The sequence below is a fragment of the Manis javanica genome, chromosome 13 (genome assembly GCF_040802235.1).
Source record: "Manis javanica isolate MJ-LG chromosome 13, MJ_LKY, whole genome shotgun sequence".
Classification (NCBI taxonomy): domain Eukaryota; kingdom Metazoa; phylum Chordata; class Mammalia; order Pholidota; family Manidae; genus Manis; species Manis javanica.
In genome coordinates, this window is record NC_133168.1 from 54,786,166 (window position 1) to 54,812,739 (window position 26,574).

The following is a 26,574-nucleotide window of genomic DNA, read 5'->3' on the forward strand; positions in this document are numbered from 1 at the left end:
TGCACTTCCCCCTGATCCTTTTTTCTCTTCCTTTGCAATCTTCACTTTTTCCTTTTTGTGTCTCTACTTTCCTTTCAAATACACTTATGCAAAATACATGCCTGCACTTGGGTTAGTTCAGGTATAATGAGAAGCCTGTCATGTGTGCTATCTGCACAGTCAATTGACCTGCTGCAGGATTGAAACCAGGCAAGGTGGCTTCCAGGCCTGGCAAGGCTCTTGCCACCTGTGACCTTGAGTAAATTGCTTGGTCCTCCAGATTCTCAGTTTTCTGATTTGTAAAATAAGGATAACAATCCTTCCTGATTTACTTCACAGTGTCCTTGAGAGATAATGAATGTGAAAGTGCTTTGTAAACCATGGAGGCTCTATGCAAACATAAGGAATGATGATGGTGTCGATTTTGACAAAACAAAACTTTCCACAAACAGTAGTGACAGAAGAATCAGCCCGGAATTCCTTCTCATTGCCTCACCTAATAATGTTGAGGCAGCAACTTTTCCTGGTGGACTGGGAGAACACACATTTGCCAAATATGGAGGGGGAAGCTTAGCCTTTTGAACTCCTTCCTCTTTCTGCTCTGGAGCTGAGCCCAGCTGTATCTCTGGAGGACGTGACTGATCTAAGAGCAGTCAGCTCACTTCATTTGCCTCAGCTCTGCTGCTGCTCCTCTGAAATGCTCAGCAAAGGGATGCTAAGTTGTTAAGGCTGTTGCCCCACCCTTGGAAGAATGCCCAGAGGATGTGGACTGTCCGCAGGCAGCTGGACCCGGGAGTACAGAGTCACTGCGCACCCAAGTGCCAGCGCAGAGATCTTTTCTCTACCACATGCATTTTCAGTGGGCTCTCTTGTCAATGTCCAATATTCAACATTTGAGAAAGCTAGGGAAATGTTCTGTTAGTCTTTCTTTTACATCTATAAGAAAGTAAGATAGCATTTACCCCATTTGAATTGGATAAAATTGGTAGAAATTATGACCCACGGCCTAAAATTATTCTGACCATGGCCAAGTAAAAACATTAAAATTGAAATATCATTCAAGATATTTGTGAATATTCATTTTAGGGTTTTTCCCCCTCCCTCTTCCGGATTTAAGTATGGGAAGAACTAAAGAATTTTATAAAAATGCATCTGCTAAACTGATAAATAACAATATCATTTCAAAAAATGCCAAGTTTTGAAATGTCCGTAAAACAGTAGTTCACAGACTTCTTGGTCTCAGAACCTCTTACGGTTCATAAATTATGTAGGAGCCCAAAGAGTTTGTTTATGAACATTATTATCAATGAATATTTATTGCATTAGAAGTTAAACCTGAGAATTGTTAAGAATTCCTATTTATTAATGCTTTAAAAATTAACAAAAGTAAACCATTATCTGTTAACATCAGAACAATGTTGTCATCATAGATCATATACCTACTGAAAACCTGAACTGTACACTCACCAGCGAATGAGAGTAAAAAAGGCAAGTCACTTCTGAGTACTTGCTTTTCAATAACCACTTTAAGAACTTACAGTTTAAAATATTGGAGCTCTCCAGAAAGGCATAAAATGCAAAAAAGGACAACAATGTGATATTTTGTTTTTAAAGAAAAAATCATTTTTAAAGGTTAGTTTCATTGATCTGAGAAAGTAAATTTGCATTGTTAAGATAGTGGGCAATGAGTTTGAGTCCCCATCCTGTCACTTAATGATAATTTTGGAGAAGTTACTTCCCAGACTAAGCATACTCATCTCTGAAATAGAGATGGTAAAAATATACCTACCCCATGGGGTTGTTGTGATGAACAAAGACATTATACATAAGAATTAGTCACAGTTCCCCAGAGAAACAACCAAAAGTATGTCTATGTGTGTGTATATATATATATATGTACACATATATGTATATGTGTGTGTACATATACATAGATACTGTAATATAATGTTATATATAATAAAATATTTTGTTACATAATATATAATAAATTCATAAGTATATATTATACAGTTATTTCTATATATATATGATATGATATAAACATTGAGAAAGAAAAAGAGAAATTTATTTTAAGGTATTACCACATATGATTATGGAGACTAGCAAATATAAAACTCTGTAGGGTGCACCAAGAAGCTGAAGACCAGGGAAGAGCCAGTTCAAGTTTGAAGAAATCTGCTGACTTAATTTCATCTTGCTTATGGGGGCTTGGTCTTTTTCTCTAATCAGGCTGTCAACTGATTGGACAAGGCCCACCCATATTATGGAGGGCAATCTGCTTTACTCAAAGTCCACCAATTTAAATGTAAATCTAATTTTTAAAATGCCCTCACAGAAACATCCATAATAATGTTTGCTCACATATCTCAGCTCTGTGGTCAGCCAAGTTGACACATAAAACTAACCAGTATAATGTATAAAGTATGGTGAATAGTGCCTGGCATATACACTCTCAACAAATGTTAGTTATTATGTATTGCTAGTATTGTATTAAATTATTGTTTGTTTTCAGATACTGTTTCATGAAAAATACATAAAATAGTTTTATTTTTATAAAGAAATGAAGAGTCAAATTTTATTTATTTAAAATTCTGAAAACAAGTAATAAAGGTTAATTGCCTTTTCATGAATAAAAAATATTTCATATTTTTGTATCAGTGTACAGTAGATGTAGATAAATCAATGGAAAAACTATATGTAGCCCAGAAACAGACCTTAATATAAACAGTGATACATGATAAAAGTTGACATCGCAAATCATTGTGGATGTTGAGTCAATAATTCAATAGTGTTTCAAAGTTTTTTAAGTATTCATTTAACAATCACTTTGTGTCATCACTTTACACTAAGTGCAAACTAAATTCCAATAAGATTTAAGAATTAAATGCTAAAAAAAATCACACAAAAAATCCAAAAGATAATTCAGATTTATCTATATAACTCTATAGGTAAAAATTGAGCTTATCTGTGGGTAGGAATGACTTTTTTAGTTTAGAAATCAATGGAGAAACTACAAAACATCAATACACTTACATTAAAATTACCATTTAAAAGTAACTAATTGAGAAAAATACCCACAGAAATAGACAATTGTTAGTATATTTAAAATATGATAAACATGTGCAAATTGATTAAATTAATCTAAGACACCCCACCCCACTCCTCCAGTAGAAAAAGGGCAAAAGTATCAAAGGTTAACTTCTCCTTGGAATCAGAAGGATGAAAGTAGAGGATAGTTATTTTACTGGAAATATATATAGGATTCCTGGGGATATGACATTAAAAGACAAGTACAGCCAGCTTGGATCTCACAATCACCTGAATTGGAATTGAGGGTTGGCTCCAAAGACAATTATGAATATTGTTCAGTTAGAGAAGAAAACCTCTTTGCTTACTCTGCATTTTTACTTCATAAAAGCCTAACTTGATTAAATGGTTTGGTAACACTGGATGGATGGGTTGAAGAAGATGATTTATGGGAACACATTTTGGAGAAGATTTGCAACATCAATAAATAAAGGTGGATATATTTTAGACTTTCTGTTGTTTTAACTCTTATGCCATGGCTTATTTAAAAAGCTTCAGCTGTAATTCTCCCTCCCCTGGTTTTGGTGAGATTTTATGGGCTCATCAACTATGGTCCTTTATATGACCACAACCCCACAACTGATGAGGACTCCCTGCCCATGCCGTGCCTCTCACAAGCCGACCACATGCCCCTATGTCTCAACACTACATGTAAGAACAATTGCCTTGAAGGATTAATTGGTACTTTTGAAAAGATGTCTGAAGAGGATATCAAATTCCTGTTGCTCCCTTTCTATTACCCTTTGCAGAATAAGCCTTGCCCAGGCTGATGCTCCTCTCTGGCTCATCCAGACCAGTATAAAAGGTTTGGCCTGACTAATGAAGACTGGCTTATTCTGCAGGGCACATGAGCCAAGCCCTGATGTTAATTGTTGCATAAAAGCCTTGTGTGCGGTCGGTCTCCTGAAGGGAATACTGGGCTATGAGTCAGGATATGAGACTTGCTTCTCCTCCAGTCTTCACGGCAAGCAGCAGGGCCAGCTTTGCTGGCCTCCAGTGGGGCTCGTGTGCCTCCAGCCTTCAGACCTCAGGACTCTTTTAAACAAGCAAGACCTCTAAACACATATCTTTTGGTTTAAATCTCTGTCACTCATGAGCTTCGGTTATTAGAGATTTACCTCTCTGAATCTCAGTCTTCTCATTTCTAAAATGGAGAAACTACCTCCATCATGCCACTTACGTGAGGAATAAATGAAATAATAATATGGACAACATATAAACACAGCATTGTGCTGGACATATAATCATCTCCATAAGTGAAATTTTTCTCTCTTTCTTCTTGGAATTTAGCTCACCATCTTCTTTCTAACAAACCCACTTTTGATTAATTTCAGAGAAGAAAATACTATATAAATTCAGCTTGTGTACTATTGGCTACTTTAGGCATAAAAACTCTTCCCAAGTATATTGACCTTTTTACAAGGAAAAATGAGGAATTGTAGCTATAATGATCATAGCAAGGAGAAACCAATAAGGATTGTGTGAAGATACAGGAGAAACTTGCCAGGAATTCTTAGCATCATAGTATTTGTTTATTCAATCTTTTGATTTAAGCCTTCTGAAACGTAAATTGCCAATATTTTGAAATACATAGGATAAGATCATTATCAGTCACCCTAAAGCATGGCTTAGCTTTTCAGAAAGGAAATTTTAATCTGTGTGTTGAGGTGAGTAGGATGTAGTTCATATACCCTGAATATTTAAGCAGTTAAGGGAGAAAAGGAAGAGGGGGAGAAAGATGGAAGGATCCCATAATTCACACTTGTACCTGGAATTGTAAGAACAAAATAAAATTACTGGGATGAATAGCTACAATTTCATGAAATGGTTAAAAATGTTAATAATATGGTATTTTATTTTTATTTTTTATTTTGAAATTGTCTACTCAAAGGCATGTTTCATCATCATTATGCTAATATCATACATTTCCTTCCTGTTGAACTATTGCTCTATACAAATCACAGTATTTTTCCTAGGATTTTTACTGTTTAACGTTTTGTTGCAGTATTTGTGGTAAACTCTGTTGTTCATGATGTTGCAGGACAACAGCAATGCATAGAGCCTAAAAGCTACAATGACCGGCTATTTTGTGGTCAGTACAAGGAAATTATATTGCCACTATGCTGTTAGGGGAAAAGTTTTCACATTGCTCTAACCCACCCCCTGCCCCTGTCACTTGCCACTAATCGTAGGTTTTGCAAATATGTTGAGGGTAAGTGGACCCTGGAGTACTATTCTCTGTAGCCCAAAACCATGCCCAACCCTTCCACTTGGTTATTTCCACTTGGTTATAAATCAGTGGTGGGCAAGTTTTGGTGTATTTAACTCCCCCACACTTTACTCTGTCTGTTCTATCAGACTGTGTGTGTCCGGCACTCTCAATTTATGTACTTTCATTATTACTTTATTTACATAAAACATTATTTAAAAATAGTTTGACCTAAGATACAGGTCATCTTGAACTTTCCCCTCACGTTCATTCTGTTGGTGGTCTTTTTGTGTTTCATTTTTTGGAGTATTTACTATTTAAACTAAAAAGATAGAAGCAATGATAACTACTGCCAAGTCCCTTTAGCTCTCCCCTTCACATCCATGTCTCTTTCACAAGTAACTGGCTTTCAAATAAAGTCTGTACTAACCTTCAGTACAGAGAAGGGCCACTCCTCCAGGGAGGCAAAGCCCAGCCCCTCCGTCAGCCACTGCTGGCCACGTGCTCGCCCTGACCCTGCGTCTGGCTTGTGTTGCCCATGATTATGGCTCTTGTTGGCAGCTCAGTGGCCCATGGGTTAGAAAGCAGAGAAGGAATTTAGAATTACAGGGGGAAATGATGCTTAAAAAGGCAACAGTTTACTGATGTCTATTTTTTTTTCACTCTAAGGTATTTTCATACAATTTGTCCTTTATTTCAATCAAGTATGGTTGGTTGCACTAAGGAACTTTATTTTATTACTTTATGAGTCTTGTTGAAATAATCCAAGAAGACTCTACTGAAAAAAACATATATCCACAGTTTTCTTCACAGATCATGTGACAGAATAGGTACTGCAGATGTTAATTTTAAAAACCTTTTTTTAAGCATAAGGACGAATATATTTTATTTAGTTAAAATGTATTCAGCATATTATGTTATACCTTTTGTCCATATTAATCAGTCATTTATATTCATTTTATGTGCTCCTCCAAGCAGTGAATCTCTTTATACATTTGATTCAGTGCTTAGAAAGCTATAAGTTAAGTGATAAAATAATCACACTCATTATTTTTATCACTACTTGATTTTTTTAAAGCTGCTAATAATTTTTTCTTCATTTGTACAGTACCAAATGTCATTATTGGATCTAGTATTTCAGCAGCAAAAACTTTAAAACAGACATTCTTGTGTTTACATTCCTCCAAGTTAATTCTTTATTACCTTCCTTCTTTTCAAAGTCCAAGTTTATCAATAGTGATGTATTTCCTTGTGTGTGTTTCTTACCCTACCAGGCTGGATCCAGTCAGATTCACACACCTGAGATGAACCCCAGGCCCCTGGTAGCTATGAAATAGTTCAGGAATGCAGACTTATAAGTAAGCAATTAAAGCAGGCTCTGGAGTCCTGTAAGGTATGTGACATTCATACTGGGCAACAGGTGATCTATTTTCCATCTCTCCTTCCCCCTTGCCCCAGATACCTTTTCTAGAAATAGATAATATGTTTTTGTTCTATAATTTTTTAAATGTGTTTTTCCTTCCTAGACATTTTAATGGAAATAGGCAAAGAATGAACAATAACTAAATAAGAAATCATAATTGCTTATTTTAATATACCTCTGATTTTGTAATATCATTCCTACTTGGGCTCTAGTTGACTTTGGATCCTGTGTTTCTCCAGTTTTGTGTTAACTGTTTTCAAAGTATTTCTCAAAGTGTGGTCTTTACTGAAACTTCTCCATCAGAGCCACTTGTGTGCTTGTTCAACATGTGCCTGGTCCCCACTTCCCACCCCTTGTCAACTGCATCAGATTATCTGGAAGAAGAACCTAGAAATTGGGTTTTTGAACAATCTCCCTTCTCCCCAGGTGGTTACAATGCAGGAAAACAGACCTTCCAGCATGACCTGCCACACAGTTTTCCCATTATGTCTTTTTTCAGCATTTCTCCTTTTTGTATATCGTTTCTTCCATTTTCAAGAGGATCGGTGAGCCAGTGCAAAACAGTATTGCTTGGTCCTACCCTCCTATATCCAGCCTCAGACTTTATTAGGAGTCATCTAACAGAGAGAACCAGACCTGTCCTTAGTCATCTAACACAGTCTGAGAGAGGGCCTCAGGTGTTCCACAGCTAGTCACTTACCATCAAGATGACCCTCCAGCACTAAAATCATGTGTGACAAAGTCAAAAATATCCAAAACAACAAAACAAACAAAAAACAACTAAGAAGAACAATTTTAAACTTGCTGAGTTTCTCCTTTTCATATCTAACTATTGCCAAAAGTTCTCGTTCCTACAAGTGCTTAGGTTCTGTTCTAGTGCGTGCTGCCTTCCCACTGAAGCTCTCTTACACCATCTTCATTCTCAAATTATTTATACACAGGAAACACTTAGAATCTTAGTGTCACACATGTGTGATCTGTAATCTGTAAATGTAGTTATTATCATTATTAAAATTCTTTAAAGCTACACTGAAATAGCATCATGGTTAATAGAGTAACATTATAATAATGAAGTAACATTACGGGTAATAGAGCATAACACAGATGAGCTGTGAAAAGCCTTGAGCCTATTTAATTAATTTATCAACATTCTGGCCCCAAGTTCTGGAGCTCTCTGGTGACTCTGACTCAGGCTTAACACTCCAGCTATTCACAGCTTTAGGAAGATTCCCCTGACCTTGTCCCAACCTCTTATCCCAAATCCTGAAGGCCCCTTAAGAGAGAGAACCAAACATTGTATGCCCTTGTGAGTGTTTTTAGTCTAGAGCTCTAACCTTGAGATCATGAAAACATATTTTATTCTTTGATTCCTTTTATCTAATGCCTTGTACAGTTCCATAAGTGGCTTTGTTGATAATAACTGTGAACATGTTTTCTTTTAGCCTATCTCTGTGATTACTATTTGGTGGCTTTAGAAAGAGAAGCTTTTGCATACTAGCATGGGGCTTTAACACCTGAAGGCTAAATGGGTGAGGCTGACTTTGAATGACCTTAATGAAGCAATGTGTGTGAAGCCTTAAGTTTAAAAAAGGTTTCTGTTCGATACGGCCACAAAAAGGCTTTCCCACCCAGGGATACTTTTTGGAAGGACATGAGTTTCCATTCCCAGATTTTCCAAAGGGACAAATCTGTATCTTAGGGTTATCTAGGTGGAGCAGAAGGGTTAGGTTTATCATTTGCTGGGCAGTTAGCCTGTTTGGTATCTGGCCCGACCAAAAATATTTTTTGAAGAGACCTCTCTTTGTCACGTTATTTTTCAGTTCTTCCTAAAACTGTCTTTAAAGACTTCACTTTGTTGGCATCAAGAAGGGCTGCCAGCAAGGAAATCCCAGGCCTTGAGCAGACTTCTAACAGAAAACCCCAGAAGAGGAACATAATGAGCCCTTGATCTGAAAGAACTAGTAGAAGAATTTAGAGACTGACAACTACTTTCACCCAGGAGGAGTGCTCTGAGTACAGTGAGTAAATCCCTCTGGACCACCTCCATCAGCACCGTGGTGAGTACTTGATATCCATTCGATGTGGGTTTTTTTAAAAAAAATTAATCAGTGAATGAATGAGTCATTTTATTTGTGTTAAACTGCGGACCAGGACACAGGGCTCTATTCCTGAGCCAAACCTGGGGAAGAGGCTCTGGATCTAACAGGTTAGCAACCTCACAACGTTCAGGGTCTTCAAATACCTCCTTGAATTTGACCAACAATTACAGGAAGTACTCAGGCCAAAGGCAGTTTTGTGAAGAAGCTGACTACTACAACTTCCAGCTTCAGGCCGTCAGGGAAGAAGCCTGCAGCTGAAGCCCCAGATCCAACTGACTGTGATTTCAAATACTGGTCAGGGTCTTGTCTGTCTTGCCCTTGAAAATATACCCAAGAGACAACTTAGTGAGGGGTGCTACCATTTGTGGGACCCTGTCCAGGCTGAATCGAAGCTTTTCCTTAGTGAGAGGAAGGGCGCCATCTTGAGGATGGAAGTTTTCTCTTCGGGCTGATGGGCCAGCATCCTCAGAGCACTGTCCTTACTGCACAATTGCTACAGATTTTCCTTGGACTGTTGTGCTAGTTAGGAAAGACCAGTCTCAACAGTGAGTGAGAAAACACGACTTCTGTCATCTCAAAGTTTTAAGAGGCAATTTTGCTGAGGACATGCAAAGGAAATTGGAGATCTAGACCCATGGCCCTTGACTCCATTCTTAAAGTAGATTTGGTCCATCCATGCCAAAGATTAAAACATTGACACACTGTGTAGTCCAATGGCTAATTACCTTTCCCAGGGGTCTGAGTATGAGGAATACTCCTGCCATGTGTTAAATGTTTCTTCCCTTCTAGGCTATTATTTCCAGGCTTACTACCCATGAATGGCTTTACTATTTAAGATTCCATTTGAAGTGGGGAAAGTGGGAATGTAAACTTGTGGGGAGAAGGAAAGAGCAATCAGCAGCTATCCAGTCCCTGCTTGGGTTTGGCAGGGGCTGGACCACAGAATAGATAGAAAGTGCTGGATGAATCTCTGTCTATCTTGTTCACGGCAGTTACTCTGAGGAGGGAGCCAGGAAGTGGACAGCTGGCATGTGGACTGTCAGAGTAGCCAGGTCTGCTGAGAAGACATGTTTAAGGAAGAATTTTTGCTTTACCAAAAGCATTGACCAGAAATGGATGCTCAAATGTTAGTGCAAAATGGGAAGAACCCAGAGTAGCATTTGTATGTGCAAGGCATCAGTGGAGAAACTGAGAGGTCAGGATGAAGAGAAGGTGAGAAAGAGTTGATTGCTATGGTGAGTGGACAAAGGGCAGGTTTTTAGAAACAGCTACCACCCCTTTCAAGAGTGACCAATAGCTATCTCAGAGAGGCAATGCTTGTGAACTAGGCTAAGACAGGAGCTGAAGAAAGTGCCTCCCCAAAAGTCAAATGTCTGAAAGAAATACACTTTCATAAAGTATATAGTAGATGTGTATTTTGTAAAGTATATGATGTATGTATGTTTCCTTGAAAATTTTTATTTATGCAACTATCACTCATAGACTTTTTTGCCCCCAAACTGTCAGACTTGTCATATTTGACTATATAAAATTCTAAAGGAAATAGGTATATGGGTGCATGTACAACTCTCTAGAGCTGCATGTCTAACTACTTTCCACCCACCCAACACTCACACAGCCAATAGCAGAATGGTTGTTTTGTGGAAGTGTGATGGTTTGCACTTCCTAGAAGTTGGGTGTTACCAGTTTGTTCATTGTATTCTAGGAAATGTGAGCCACCTGTCACAGGTGGGAATGTTGTCAAAGTGTCTCCCATATTGCTGATAGGCCCAAGGGGAAAGTATATTTTATAACTAACAGAAAGTTAGAACCAATTCTTAAATGCCTACTTGAGGGTTCAAATTAAAATATAGAACATAACCACTGAGCATGTTGTTCTAATTAAAATATATTAACATTAATGCCAATTATGACTGTGGCTATCCACACAAATGAGAGTCATCAAAAGAAAGAGTATGTAGATTCCACATAAATATTGTTTCTGTCACTATTTTTATTTTAAATGATATGTATGTGTAAAAATAAAATGCTATTTCTACCATCAGTGTTAGTCCTTATCGATGTAGGCACCTTTTTTAAGAAACCCTTTGAAAGACTCCCGTGTTTGTCTCTCCATCACTCTCCCATTCCTCCCCCACGACATCTCCAGGGCACCCTTTTCCTTTGAAAGCTGACCATTCATCACTCCCCAGCCACCTAATGGTAACCACAGGAGCTGGAGGTTATAGGATCCTGTCCCTCCTTTGGCTCCAAGGCAGACAACTTAGGCTCCTTGGTGTGTTGAACTTGGAACCATATAGAGTACAAGGAAGGCCCTCTCTCATGGAAGAAGTTGCGGAATATAATTTTGGAAGGTGCAGGTAGCCATTGTTCCTGCAATGCATGGAGAACTGCTCTAAAGTGAGAAAGATTGAGTTGACACTCCAAAAAGAGCAAAGACAGGACATGGAGGGGCAATCCTGTCCATAGTCAAGCTCCAGGTTCCACTTAGTTCTCTGGATCACTGCCTATCCTGAGATTTGGTTAGTTCAACACTTCCTTGAGTTGTCCAAGGCAATAAATGCCTACTTGTCTAAAGTGGATATTGCTTGGTTTATTGGTCACTTGAATAAAGAGTCCTATTCAAAGGATTTGGCAAAGTCCTAGGTGTGAATATGTAAAGAAATCTTGGGGCAGATTATTTCAAGGAACAGTAATTAGAAATATTAGCTTATAGCCAAGTATATCCATGGCAAGAAGGGTAGATGGTATATGCACCATTGGCCACAACCCACATCTTGTGGTTTTAAAATATGTTACAAATTCTTTGGCATCACATCCTCCTTCCTTTTATAAGATGGGATATAACTTCCCCTCCATTTCATTATGGATCCAACTTAATGAGTTGCTTCTAACAAATAAAATATAGCATAAGTGATGGTATGTGACTTCTTAGACTAGGACTTAAAATGGATAGTTTCCACCTAGCTTTCTCCTTCATGAATCACTTCTTCTGGAGGAATCTAGGCTCTGTGTCAAGCAGATACTCAAGCAACCTTGGAAGAAGCCCCCATGGAAAGGAAATGAGGCCCACCTCCGAGAGCTGGCACCAACTTGCCAACCATGTAAGTGAGTTATCATGAAAGTGGATCCTCCAGTCCCAGTTAAACCCTTAGATAACTGTAGTTCTGGTCAATATCTTGAGTGCAATCTCATGGGAGAACCTGAGCCAGACCCACCCAGCCAAGTCATTCTTAAATTCCTGATCACAAAGATAATAAAGTGTTTATTGTTGTTTTAAGCCACTATGGATATGGAAAACTTGTTACACAATAATAGATAACTAATACTATGTCCAAATTGAAGGGAATTATTTTCAAGAGGTTAGTAAATCAGTTTCAGTAGTTAAGTAATGGCAAGAGACCCCAAATTAGGTAACCCAGTCATAAAAAAACTAGAGATCATGATTTAGAAGCTTGGTTTCCTGTGACTAGCATTCCGGGTAGAAAACACAGTTGCTGAAGAACAGGTAGGAATTGATCATCAACTATTTAAAAAAATGGTGTGTGTGTGTGTGTGTGTGCACCTAGAATAATTATGGTCAAAAATGAGAGTTTGCGGAGTTGAATATATTTAGACTCAAATCTTTACTCCACTACTTTCTGTTTGAACTTATTATTAGTCCATACATTTTTAGAGTAGTTTCAGACTTAAAAAGTGTGCAAAAATTATCAAGAGTTTGTTGTACCCTTAATCCAGCTTCCCCAAATGTTAACATTTTAGCATTATAAAACTTAAAGGACATAACATAATAAAAAATAAAACAAAACAAACAAGAAAACAAGTCAATATCAAATCTGTGAGTAATTTTTCTCATGAATGACTGAAATCTCAATATGTATTCATAAAAAGTATACTCGGTCAACTTCCTCTATTCCTGCTTTCTCCTTCTTTATTCCTACTTTTCCAGGGCACCTGGGCTGTCCTTTTCTCCCTTTTCTCCCTGTGTCAAATCATTCTTTCCCAAATTAAGGCAGCCAAGCTATAAAGCCAGTGTGAAGGTTCTCAATGTTAGTTTCTCAGTATTTTAGCAAATAAATTTCCAAAATGAGTGATTCTTCACTACATCCTGTACCAAGCAAATTTGAGAAATTGATGGTGAATTTCTCAGAAAAATGGTAATTCAAGAAATGCACAAAATATATTATCAATATATGTATCTTTTAAAAAAAGATAATTGATGTATCCTTTAAAGAAAACTATTTTTGTCTTGTGACATAAAGGAATTTTTTTTCAAAATGTGAAGTTGAGAATTATTCAGAACAAGAAAATAAATAAGTCAGAGTTAAATCATGGATAACGCCAGCCATACATATATGTGTTGGGTTGTTCATCTGTCTCCCTATCTTGGATGTTGGCTCCTTGGGGACAGGAATTATTCCTTACTCTTTCTAGGTCCTCGTGTATTGACTGGCATAAAATGGATGTGTTGATTGACTTCAAAAATGATAGAGAGGTTTCCTCTTAAATGTTGTTTTTTAGTAATTTATGTGAAAGTTGAATATACATTCTCTAAGACCTCTGTTTCAACAAGGATGAAAATTATCCTTATAAAGGGTTATTTTGAATAGTTATAAGGAAAGCTCAATTGTCAGATACATGAACAGACCTTTCTCCCTGTAAGCCTACCGTTTCATGGCCCAGCTGGCTCCTAGGTCTTCCCCTTCAAGGCTATGTCCATGCCCCTTAGAGCTCTGAACCCAGTCCATCCCTTCATAGTTTACCTTCACATCTGGCTGCAGGGTAGAACCTAGTCCAGATCTTTGGAATTGCTGTGGTGAAGGCAAGCCAATGGCCCTCTTGGTCCTTAACATTACTTTATTGAATGTTAAATACTGAGGAGAAATAAAAAGGTAACAACAGACATAGTGAAATGACACAGTAAAATGAGGTCGAAATTCAGTTTCCTAAAGTGGAGCTCCCAGCACTTTGTCAGGCCTCCCTTCCTGCACGCACTGTGCTGTTTGGCCTGAGTTTCCTCTTAGGTTTACAAGATATTGGATCACTTTCCTGCAGGCTCTTGTTCCTATGGACATAGAGCTAGGCAGTATCTACAAGGTGTAATGGTTCAATAAATAGCTGTTGAATTAGTAAATGAATGAATCATTTGGCTAATTTTTTACTGATCTGACTGGTGGGTGAATGCTGTAGAAACATTGCCAGAATAAAGGGGTTGAGCAGGGGGAGGGCACTGGGTGAATAAGTGAGGTTTTGAGGTAGAGCAGAAGCAGAAACACAAGACCGATCACTGACATTGCAAAAGCAAAACATTCTCAGTGAGACTTTGACTTCCTCACATTGTAATTATATACCATACTGTGCACCTCCTCTGTAGCTTATTCCTCAAAACATATTTGTGGGTACATTTTTGCCAATGCTATTTCATAAGACATGTTCTACATAATGACCAGGAGCAGCCAGAAGCAAACCTCACCAGATTCTGTTTCATTTTTTCCTCTCTTTGCCAATACAGGTAAGACTTAAGATAATTGAACTACTTTTCCTACCTAGACTAGAACTATTTTATAAATGCTTCAGTTGGCCTACAAGTAATTTGCCTTCACGTCTTGAGTCAAAAGCCAGTAGGACTGTTCTATTTGTATGTGCATGGTGACTGCTTTCTTGGCACCCACTGAGGGTATTTTTTACTCCCTCTGCTCTGACATGAGCTATGGAGTCCAGCTGAGAAAACCCTCTGAGGGAAAACAAACAAAACCTCACCAGAACCCATTAGGGGCAGGGAAGTTGGAAGCAGTGTCAGAGTTGTGAAACCATCAGAACATTACGATTTAGGATGCTACTTTCAAGTTCTTTAGATTTCTGAGAACATTCCTTGGGAAGTGTTTTGTTTTCATGGAAAAGTTGTTCCATTCCTGACAGCACGAAGAAGCACGTGGAGACCGGAGACCATGAAGACATTTTCAGCAAAAGCTAATCTGGTAGTGAAAGTCTTAAACTTGCATTTTCAAGGCTCTGTCAGAACATGCAAAACTTTTTTCTTGTCTATCTATTTTATGAAATTAAAAATTATATAAGGCAGTTGACGCTTCTCTTTCATCCAATGGGAAAAACAGACTTTGCAGAGTTCTGACATGCATCAGGGCATCACTGTTCAGCCTGAATATGCTGTGTATATATATGTCCTAAGGCTTACCTGATATACTTTTGTTCATTCATTCAGCAAATATTATTGAATGGTCATCAAAGAGGAAGGCCATGGCCAACATAATAAAGAGGCAGATTGAAATGTTTTAAATTGAGATGTAGTTGACATATAACATTGTTACTGTTAGATGTACAATGTAATAATTTGATATATGTATATATTGTGGAATGATCACCACTGTAAGTTTAGTTAACATCCATCACCACACAGTTACAATTTTTTGTGTGTGATGAGAACTTGTAAGAGCTACTCTCTTAGCAACTCTCAAATATACATCACAGTGTTGTTAACTATAGTCACCATGCTATACGTTACCTCACCACATTTTTTTATCAAGTAACCGTAGTGTAGAAACAAAATGAAGCTATCCAATTCTAATTCCACCACTAATTTGTACCTGAAAGAAGCAGCATACATATTAATATATCAGTTACATACCCTGGATTTAGCCATTTAGCATGTGAAATAGGACTTATGAGAAGATTAGAAAGATTTTGACCTAATAGATTGAAGCAATCAGATGTGGAAAAGAATATAGATCTCCTCTTACTGGATTAGCTGCATTTTCATGCATGTGAGGTGAAACTTTAGAGGAAGAAGAAAAAGGAAAAGAATTTCAGTGATCAGATTACATGAAGAGCAGGTTTCAGCAGATCTAAGTAGTCCCAGCCAGGCTGGGCCAGAATGTCCTTAGATAATCAAATACAGCTTTACTGGTACAGAGCTATTATCACAAAGGGGAGCTGCTAGGACAGGCCCATTTCTGCCATTGCACAGCATGACCTTCGGTGCTTACTTCCCTTTCCCTCCTTTAGAAGGCGAGAGCTGTGGAATCATGGGAAAGTGGACACGCTTTAGGGCCAGACACGCCTAGATTGGAGTCTTAATGCTGACACTTACCAGCCAGCTGTGTGATGACATGTGAATTTCGTAGCCTCTATGCATTTGACTTCCGCTTTGTATAATGGACCTGGTGAGGCTCATTTCACAGAGTTGAATGAATTTAGATGAAGATTCTGCCACAACCCAAGGTTTCAGTTCTTGCTAGCTAATAACTCTTGCAAGGATATCCAGTCCATTTTTTGTTACCCTGGTGTCATAGGTTGGGAATTTCTCAGGAACTGGTTAGCACTAATTACAAACTCTTTAAATTAGTACTATCAGCATATAGTTAGGCAGTAACCAACCATGAATTCTTCCACACTTAAAAAGATCAGGAGTTGCTGGTCTGTTTAGAGCATTGACTGAAAAATAAAAAGGACTTTGGATTTTGTAAAGAAACTTTATGTTGCTTAATTTATTTCAGGGAAGGACACTTATCTGAGTAGTGTTCTAAGAAAGAGCACAAAGCATTTTTGAAAGTATCTTACACACACTGAATAAAGGGGGAAAGTACATTATTTAAAAATACTTCCCAATCATATTAAACTCCACAAGCTTCATTTTGTGGTGTTTTTTGCCACTGAGTAACTGCCAGGGTTTATCTTCTTATTTGGCTCATAGAGATCCCAGCACCTGTAGTCCTGGTAATGAGGTACAAGGAGCTTCCATCTGTTGGATTCATTCAATCACTTGAAAGGGATTCCTGGTTCTTAAAATAAATGTGTATAAATAACAGATCAAATATTTTGTAATCTAAAGTAACTCAACGGGAACTTGGGATGAATAGAAAACTAGAGGTCCCCATCTTCCCTGGCTGTGTCCCTCAGGCTATACACATGCTAAATTCATCCCAACCTGAAGTGACTTGATGGGGACTTGACTCTCCTCAGGCTGCTGCTCTCTCTCCTCTGCGGCCAAGAGCATGCAGGCCTCCCTGACTGTGTCCATCTCCTCCACTCCCATTCACTGCTCACCCGGCTGAAGTCATCTCTGCCCAGCTAGAGGAGGATTGCCGGCGGCTTGCTGCGTCCTATGAACTTAAAGAGGTAGAAACATCCCACAGAACCTGTAGGGTTCTATGTTCTCCCAGGGTTAATATTACAGGAACAGCTCTGCAAGCCCTGCCAGCAGTCACACCATCACCAGCTCCTGAACTCAGAGGCAGGAAGCAGGATGAGCCGGGGAGAGCAATGAGATGGGAGCAGGAGTCACTGGGAAGAAGACTGACTCAGGCGGGGGAGTCGTGTAGTCACCACCACTGAGGGAGACGATCATTTGTAATCAGAGCCTGTGCTTATTCTCTGAGAATCATTTGTATTTTGAGTGATCTGAATCTCAAATTATTTGAATTCCTTAAAGTTACAAGGATCATATTCATGTAATTTCAATGAATACATATATTTGTTTGCTTTATGATGGTGGGGTTTCACTTGAAAATTTTAGAGAAAGAGCCCCTCCATCGTTAGTCCACTACCTAATTATGCTAATTTTATTTGGTTGATATATTAGACTCTGGGGGAAAGGAAAAATGGGGGGGCAGGGAGGCCACAATACAATCCCTTATTCTCAGCTCCAGACAACACAGGAAATCCTCAATTAAACTGTACCACTTCCCTCAACACTCAATAAAATGCACACATTATATTTAATCTTTAAAAATTCATTTATAATAATGATTTTTATGTGAAACAGTGAAGTGAATTCATTCCATCCTAGACCCCCATCCCCTTTTTTATTATTGCAAAGTAATGCATGCTTCTTGTGGAAAATCAAAAGTTGAGAAGAAGAATTGGTGAAAAATTAGTTTCCTTCTGTCTCCCTTAGGTTTTCATTAGAAAACTTCCTGACAGTTTCTTTCAGTTCGGGGAGGTAGATAAGAGGACATCGCCTCACTCACAGACAGCAAACTATGTATTTAACATTGTGCTGGGACTTTTTGTTGACAGGATTGAGAAGGATTTAAGGTTCTTCAGACCCAGGGAGGGCACAAATGCAGCAGAACAGCATCTTAGGAAAGGGAGCAAGTCTGGCCATGGTTATGCTGTAGAATTTTTTTCTTCTGATGTGAGGTCCAGCTGAGAACAATGTTTGCCTTGTACATGCCCTGTCAGGAAGGATTGACGGGACTCTGAGCATTGGTAGCTTGGCACATAGCCTTCTGAGTTGGTGGCCCAACAAGGTTCTGGAATGGATTCTGCTTCCACCTCTGCTCCCTAACCTGGCCAGGGCCACCACCCAGGTGAAAGTTAGCTGAGGAAGAGCTGTTATCTCTGGAAGGCGCTGACCGAGGCTGCACAGCACCTGAGCTAGCGACCTGGAGGGATCCCAGTTGTGGGGAGTGCATCTGTGTGAGCATCTGAGAAGTGCCATCTCCATCTCCAGGACCTGCCCAGCCCACAGTGAAGGAACAGCTCCAGTCCCACTGCTCTCCACCCTGACCTGTGATGCAGGCATGTCCTCTCCCAGAGACTGTACGCGTCTGCGTACTCTGCCGTGAGTCATCAGGGCTGCGCTCCTGTCATGGCCCAGTGCATGGTGTGCCAGCTTAGCTGCCAAACAGCCATAAGCCTGTTTTCATTCAGGTGGAGAAAGAGGACCTTTGCGGGAGACTCAGGGCAAAAAGGAGAGAAGAAGGCAGAGATTCAGGGCAAAACTCTTTCCAGAAGTGCAGTTTATTTATTAGAGTATTTCCTCTTGGAATGACAGACTGAGTTGCTGAAGGGCAGGATTCCTGACAAAGCTACCCCCTTTCTATACTGTCAAAACGTTCTTGGAATGTTCTAAGAAATCACCCTGATTCTGTGATTTTTCCATATTTTCCATGGCGACTTGGTGGTAGAACTGAAACAAACGGCTGGCAGGACACCATTTTTCCAAATTCTGTAATGCTGATCCATCTCTGATTGGAGAGTCCAAGTAAGAAAGAAGGAAGCTGGTAAACATCAACCTCCAGGTACCTCTAGTGATTGGGTAAGACAGATGTCTGGTAAATTTTTATAAGTCTTCTGAAAACATTAATTTTAATGACATTTTTAGTGTCAGAAGATTATTTGGCAATATATTCTTTCCCTTAAGTTACAGTAGGAGGATAACATAGTACATTTATCCACTCACGCATTCCTCAGCCCATCCATTCGACCTCTTAACAAATATTCTCGAGTGCCTAAATCTGCCAAACATGGTGCGAAGCAATGGGGTTTACAAAGAAGTGTAAGAAATGATCCCTCCTCCGAAACTTATCAATTTTTTTCACCATAGTCTGTCTGCTTTCCTACTGTGGAGAGAAAGGAGAACTAAACCAAAGAGCTGGGGGAATAAAGGTGCAAAACAAAAGAAAAAACTGTTCCCGTGTTCTTGAAAGCTGATTTGTATAAAAATGAAGAACTTATAAAATTAAAATTAAAATAACAGTAGAGCAAATTATGCTATATATATTGTGGTGGAGAAAATTGTGGCATTGCCTTCTGTTTGCAAGAGTCAAGGCAAAGTAAAGTTAACCTTCAGTTTGTGGAATGTACTCTGAAGCTTTCATTGAAGTGAATAATATTTTGCTGTTTGTTCCATTCTATTTTTTCTTTAGTGTTTCTTTGAATTGTTTTTTCTGAGTTGACAAGGTATTTTTCAGGATATGATTAGTTGACATCATCCAATTCATAAACTCTTCCTTTTCAAGAAATGTTCCCATCACAGTGGGGAATTATTATGTTCCCTTATGCTTACTGGGTGTGTTAACATTGAAGCCAGGATGTGTCCAGAGTGATGGTGATGGCTTCTGCAGTCCCCTTTACACATTTTTGTTATCTTTTGAGAATATCTCTTCCTAGCTTTAAATTCAGATCAGTAATGACACCCGTGTCTCTCTTAAGCATCTAGTACTGACCTACTATTGAACAAGAAATAAATTGGACTTCTGCTTTTGCCTGAAATGGAAGGAAGAAGAGGCACTCATTAGATACACTTCACAATGTGCAAGAAAAAGGCAAGAGTAAGAAAGTTTCCCAGAGCTTCTCTCCGCTCTCTCTGCCATTCCTACAGTGTGGGAAGGAGCTTGATTCTGACAGCTGTCTGCAGGGAGAAATTTTTAGCCTTTCTCACCTGTAGTTATCTGTCACTATTGGGAGCATGTTTTTTGGGTAGGGAGATGGGTTCTTCTTAAAGGGGTAAAACCTTTTATATCCCAAATTAGGCATGCATTTTAGTGAAGGAAAGAAGAAAATCTAATAATTAAGGCTCTGGGTGTTGGACCCTGTCCTTGTCTCAAGCACAGTCCAAATTGATCCCTAAAGAACATTCCGTCCTAGCAGGCTGCCCTTCGTTTGCGGAAAGCCAGTGGAGTCCTGCCAGGAAGCCCCAGCTAGCTGCCCTCTAGGAGTCATGGGGGCTGAGAACTAGTCTTTGCCTCATGCTCAAGGTCACTGCCAGCTGCTCCCCTGGCCTCTGTGGAGCACTCATCTCCTTGTCTTCCATCTTCAGCTTCAGTCTCAAGTACCCATGTTCTGGGCCCTCAGTGCCTTGCCATGGGGCCCTCGAGCAAGGGCGATCCTATGGGATTCCTCACCTCAGGGTCTGAGACCCACTTCCCCCCCTTAAGTTCAGAACAAGTAAAGAGCCAAGATGAAAATATGTCAGAAATTAATTGTAGTGTATCTTCTGCTCTTATACAAGTGTAGGTACTAATATAGAACACAAAAACCAACAAGTAGAGCATTAGGTAGGACAGCTAGCCTCAGATTTTTGTTTAGTCATCAAAGATACTTTTCTTTTTGTTGATGGATACTGCAGTTTTGAAATATTGCATCTGCAAAGAAAATTTAAATTAAGTTTAATTACCTACTTGGGTTTCTCTTCATGTCACATAAATATGTATCCCCTTTTGCTATAGTAATAAACCTGTTTTCTGTTTTTATTATTTAAGGACAAAAGTAACAATCCACTACAGCTTTAAGCAGCACAAGGTGGTAAATAGGGATTTTCTAATGTTAGTCTCATTCCAACCAAAAACGGAGAACTTTGACCATTTGACTGGGCTGTGAAAGCTTATCATTTCAACTTAGCTTGTTAAAAATCTACACATTGCTCTAGGATTCCTGCCCCTCTGCAATTGCTGTTATTACTGAACACCAGGTTTCTGAGCTCAAGTTGGGGTTGGAGTTAGAGTTAGAGCCCTGGTTAGAGTTTGTCAAAAATAGATTTAGGCTTTGACCTCCCCATTTCCTGCAGCAGCTGCAGTTTCCAGGGGCTGATGATCATGGGGCAGTCAAAGAGGTACAAACATCATGGCCTGTGATCCTAATGCAAGGGTTTTCTTTTGCCAGAAGTGTGCTAAGATTCTCATCATACATAGGCTGGAATAGAAAATGTAGGGGGAATAAAGGTCCGGAAGAGAAGGACCTGGACTGTAAGAATGAGCAAAATTCAGCTTCTCCCTATAGATTTTTCTCACTCTAAGTGCCATTCAGAGAAATTTGGTATCCATGGAGACGAGTGCAGTACATGCTAAGGTTACATATTCTCTGCAGATCCAAAAGGCTAGTATCCAATCTGATGCTACATTTAGGAATAGCAGAGGGAAAGCTTTGGAGAAAAGTGTTGAATAATTAACTGAGTACCCATCACGCACAGGGAAGCGTGATTTGCAAAATTAAGGATACAAAAATACAACAAGTGATGATAAATACAGGACTATTTATTTCCATGTAAGAATCTTGGCAGTCTTTAGCGTTTCTACTGTTCTTAAATCCACATTACCTGTAAAAATATGAGAAAGTTTTCCTGTCATAAATTTATATTTTATCCCCTGCTTTGAGAGAACACAAAATGCTGTCAGCTCTAAGAAGGAATTTTCCTGGGACTTATTTATAATTGAATGATATACAAGGAAGCACGGATTCCCAGAAATTGAATGAGAAGAGTATATCAGCCTTACAGGCTGGTGACCAAAAATGAGGCAAATCTAGAGAGAAACACAAGTAACTGAGAGAAGCAAGTGTTTGACAGTATGACTATTCAATCAAGTGAAAGAGCTGTTACCGCAAGAAGAAAAGAGGGCGTTCAGCGGAAGAGAGAGTAAGGAACAGTCTGGAAACAAGAATCTATTCAAGGAAGTTTGACGTAGGTTATGACAGGAATGGGAAGTTCATGGAGATTTCTGTGAGAGTCAAGGAGAAGCACCCCTGGGATGACAGGAATTCACTGGCTGCAATTCTGCCTGAACTCAAGGATAAATCACAGAGGGGCCAACGAGAAAGAGTTTTGCTTTCTTAACTCGCAGGATTGAGTGAGAGTTCTGGCATAACCTCAAAGAATAAGCCTGGGTGTCCACAAAATGATGAAAATGAGAAAATTAAAAGCTTAACATTGTTCTAATTGAACTCAAGGAATGTTATATTTGGATTAATTTTACAGATTCTTAAGAAACTAGAAAGTTACTCGTCCCTGTCAGTAGTGCATGTGTGTGAGATGAGTATTTCTCTAAATTCTAACAAACGCAGAGAAGGTAGTGACGTCAGTATTGAGTTGAGGTCATGCAGCCTAGAAAATGTGGGGTTGGCTTGTGCCATGGCAACAAGAAGTCATGAGAAATACTAGGGGGGAAAGTGACCCCTGTAGAAAAATGCATATGTATTTTAAATGTGTTGCTGAAACGTGTCCTTAATTACTCTTTAACCTGAGTATCAAGAATATTTTCCTGCTCGGAAATGCCTACCTCAATAAATAAGGTATACCATCCTAGGCATTTATGTTCACATACTATACATTTGAAATAGTTTCATCTACGAAATTAATTTTATATGTGATTTATTTAACACAATTTGATTTAAACATTTAAAAAATGTACATTAACTCATCAGTTATAGCCAACATGACAGTTCTTCACTGCACCCAGGCATCTCCACTTGCCCCTGTCATCAGATAAAAGTTCAAAGTCATCACAATGTGATTGTAAATATGAAGAGGAAAGTCATCACATATGCCAGGGTCTTCTATAGAGGAATTCTGTTACATATGTGGTAAAGGCTTAGCCATTATCTAGGTGGATCTGATCATTTTAAAAGTTGGTCATATACCGAGTCATGAAGCTGCAAGATGCATACACTTGTTCTGTTTCTTAAGTGATTGGTTAAGGACATTTAATGATATTGAAATGAGACCTGAGGTGAATAAACTAGTCCCTCATTTAATATAAGGATCAATTTTTCAGGGCTATCTGGTTTGCTATCATTAGAAGTAGCTACTTCTCATTTTACTGTCTATACCAAAACTATACCAGTTTTACATGTATTTCACTTGTTCTGAAGTCCACCCCAAATAACTGTGAAGGTAGAGTTGCCCACTGCTTGTAACCACCCCATGTCCTCATAATTTCCTACAGCTTTTCTTTAATGCTAGGTGGAATCTGTCTTACAGTCCCTAGCTGCCAAAATCTTTGTCCTGCAGAATAAGAGCCTCATGCCTTGATAACTCAATAAAGTACCCAGTTTCTTCCCCCTGGGTTCACATAATCTGAACTCCCAGCTCAGTGTAATTTCTCCTGGTTGAAGGGCTATGCTGTGATAAGAACCTCCTTTCAATTTCTTTGAATTACATCCTTTGACTTACATGTAACTTCTCCACCACTCTCATTTGTTTATCATTTCAGTCATTAGACAGCTATGCACTCTGGCCCACAAATACTGCAGTAGGTTCTGGGAACACACCTAACTACATAGCTAGTTAGAACCCGTCTGGTGACCTCATGAAGCTGTCTAATGGTGGCATATCTCTGAGCATTAAGAAAGGCATGTACGTGCTTTCCTAAAATACAGGGAAAGTGTTTTCCTACTCAGTAGAAGACTTCTAAAAAATAACACATGTATTGAACTTTTGTTAAATGGAATTTAGGCTTTAAATGTCCTCATACAGCTTGCTATTTTAGGGACTCCTAGAAAGTTGATAATCAAGCTTTAATTCTTATTGTGAATTTTAACTTTTGCAATGATTATTTTCTTAAGGACATCGATTTTATCACACCTTAAAAACTTAAGCACTTAAAAAAATACATAAAAGTAAACCCTTCCAAATGAAATTCCTATTTTAAATGCATGAAGGTAATTGCTATATAAAGAAATCCTGATGAAACACTGCAAAGAAAGTAATTAACCATTAACTTATTTTTAATAAGTCAGGGTCTTAAAATTATAGTTTCTATATTGCAGAAAACAAAACTTTTAACAATATAAAAAATTCAAATGATAAAATATAAATTATGGAGAAATATACATCAATATGAAAAGAAACACAGAAGCAGTCTAACACACAAGACCCTCTGCCTCTTGTGTTCTGAAGAAGCAACTTTCCCCAAATCTTTCCCTTAGGACCTGTGAGTTTGCTAGGGCTGCCATAACAAAATACCATAGACTGTGGCTTAGACAATAGAAATGTATTTCTTCGCAGTCTGGAGGCTGGAAGTCCAAGATCAAGATGTCAGCAGCATTGGCTTTATTCTGAGGCCTCCGTCTTTGGCTTCTAGATGGATGCTTTCTCCCTTTATCTTCACATAGTTTTTCCTCTATAACTATCTGTGTCCTAATCTCTTCTTATAAGGGCACCATCGTATTAGATTAGGGTCCATCCATATGACCTCATTTTTACTTGATCACCTCTTTATAGTCTCTATCTCCAAACACAGTCATTTTCTGATATAGTGGAGCTTAGGGCTTCAACCTGAGCTTTGGGGAGACATAATTCAGCCCATAATATGGCATGTCTCTAGATTAGAAAATTCCAGTTTGAAGGTAAATAGCCTTAGGAATCCTGACATGATCATTTTTTCTTCTATCAACCTGTGTTGATTAAGTTGTCAAATAACTGCTATGTTCAGAATAGACTTTCTAAAGATCTGCTGGATGACATGATAACAGCTACACCTTGGACAGCAGAGGGTAGAGGCATGGAGAATTGGTGAAAAATGAGTGGAAGCACAGGGCCAGAAAATGCTGACAAGGTGCTGCCTTCAAGAAGAGGTGCTCACAGGTGGCTGGATGAAGGCAAGGAGGGTGAAGGCTACGGAGAAAGACTCCTCAGGCCTGTAGGCTGATGGAGAGGTCAATTACACACAAGGAAGGGGTAACCAAAACTAAATTGTGATTTACAATTTTTCCCTGATGGAGAATGGTTGATAATGAGCATTAAATGGTAGAATTTAGAACTTTTTTGCTTCTTGCTCTCCAGTTTTCTCTTCTGTTTGATAGTTTGCTGCGGTTCTGAGCTAAATTAGCATTTTGGAGACTTTCCAAAATAGTCTGTTGATTTGGGAAACCGTTTTGGTAAAAGAACAGTAGTGATGGGAAGAAAAGAGAAAATAATCTGAAATGCAAAGTATTTTAAATGCATAGGAGGAAAATTCAATAGTAGGGTCAACATTTCTCTCATCAAATTTTCAGTAATTCATTTGTATTCATTGCTGTTGATATTATTCATTATTCATTCAGTAATTCATTGTTGATGATATAAGTCCTGGCTCACAACAGGTGCACGATAAATATTTGTAAACATTATCTACTTAATGCTTAAAATAACTTCCCTGTAAGAAGTAAAATTTCCATCTTCAAAGGCATGAGTATGTGTTCTCACTGTGTCGCTCTCCCATCAGCGACAGGAAGGAGGATTCAGATTGGCAGACAGGGTCATACTGACAGAGAAAAGAGAAGTTGGTATAAAATATGGATCCACTGGCAGAAATGACAGATTGGCAGATTTGGCAGGGTGACGTGGCCCAGAAGGGTCAGGCTCAGGACTAGGGGAGGAGAACACTGAGCTTGGAGGCTCTGTTCCAAGAGAGAAATTACTGAGACAAGGAGGGCGAGCTGCCTTGACCCCACCGAGGCGATTAGAGTTTGTACCTGTCTCACCTTTCAAAAGTCTTAAAATTCTGAATTTTGGAATGCTGACTGATTTACCTTTCTTGAAACACAGTTCTCTTTGGTTCCTGTGACACCACATTTTTTCTCATGTACTGTGACTCTGTGTGTATTTTTAAAGGCTTCCCGCACCTAGCCTTTAAACATCTGTGTCCCTTTGGTTTCTTCCCCAGATCTTCTTCCCTGTTTTATAAATCGGTTGGAGATTTAACAAAGTATAATAATGTATATTAATTATGCTTTATATAGGTTGAAAAAAACCTTTTAATGCCTTGTCTTCTAACTTTCTTTATAATGTCTTTGATCATATGGAAGACTTTAATTTGGGGGTAAAATACTTTATTTTCTCTGTAGCCTTGCTTTTGTGTCCTTTCAAAGAAGGCCTTCTCTACTTTGAGATCACATACATCCAATCATATATTTTCTGACATTTTTAGAGTCTTGGTTTTTCATGTTTAAGTCCTTTATCTAACTGCAATTTATATTTGTAAATGGATTTTGGAGTGAATCTAAGTTCAACTTGTTTGAATGTTGAATTTTGCAAATGACTGGCCTTGTTCCAACATTGTTTAATAAGTAGTTTATTCCTTTCCATTAATTTAAAATGCCACTCTCATTCTATACTAAATTTTGGTACATACATTGGTTCACTTTTAGACTTTATTCTGTTCTGTTGATTTATTTTTCTATTTACTTATACCTACATTAATACCACAGTTGTATAGCTATTTAGTAGCTATAAAAGGTGTCCTGTTTCCCTCTCAGTAGATTTAATATTTTTATCTACA

General features: G+C 38.6%; 1 protein-coding gene across 1 annotated transcript in view; it reads left to right on the plus strand.

Moving 5' to 3' along the window:
* Nucleotides 1–6,583: 6,583 nt before the first annotated feature.
* PDE7B (phosphodiesterase 7B) overlaps nucleotides 6,584–26,574 on the plus strand; it is a 312,328-nt gene continuing 292,337 nt past the window's right edge. The window contains exons 1-2 of the mRNA XM_036994627.2: nucleotides 6,584–6,671; nucleotides 8,522–8,758. The gene's annotated coding sequence lies outside the window, so the exon portion shown is untranslated. The remainder of the gene's footprint in view (nucleotides 6,672–8,521; nucleotides 8,759–26,574) is intronic.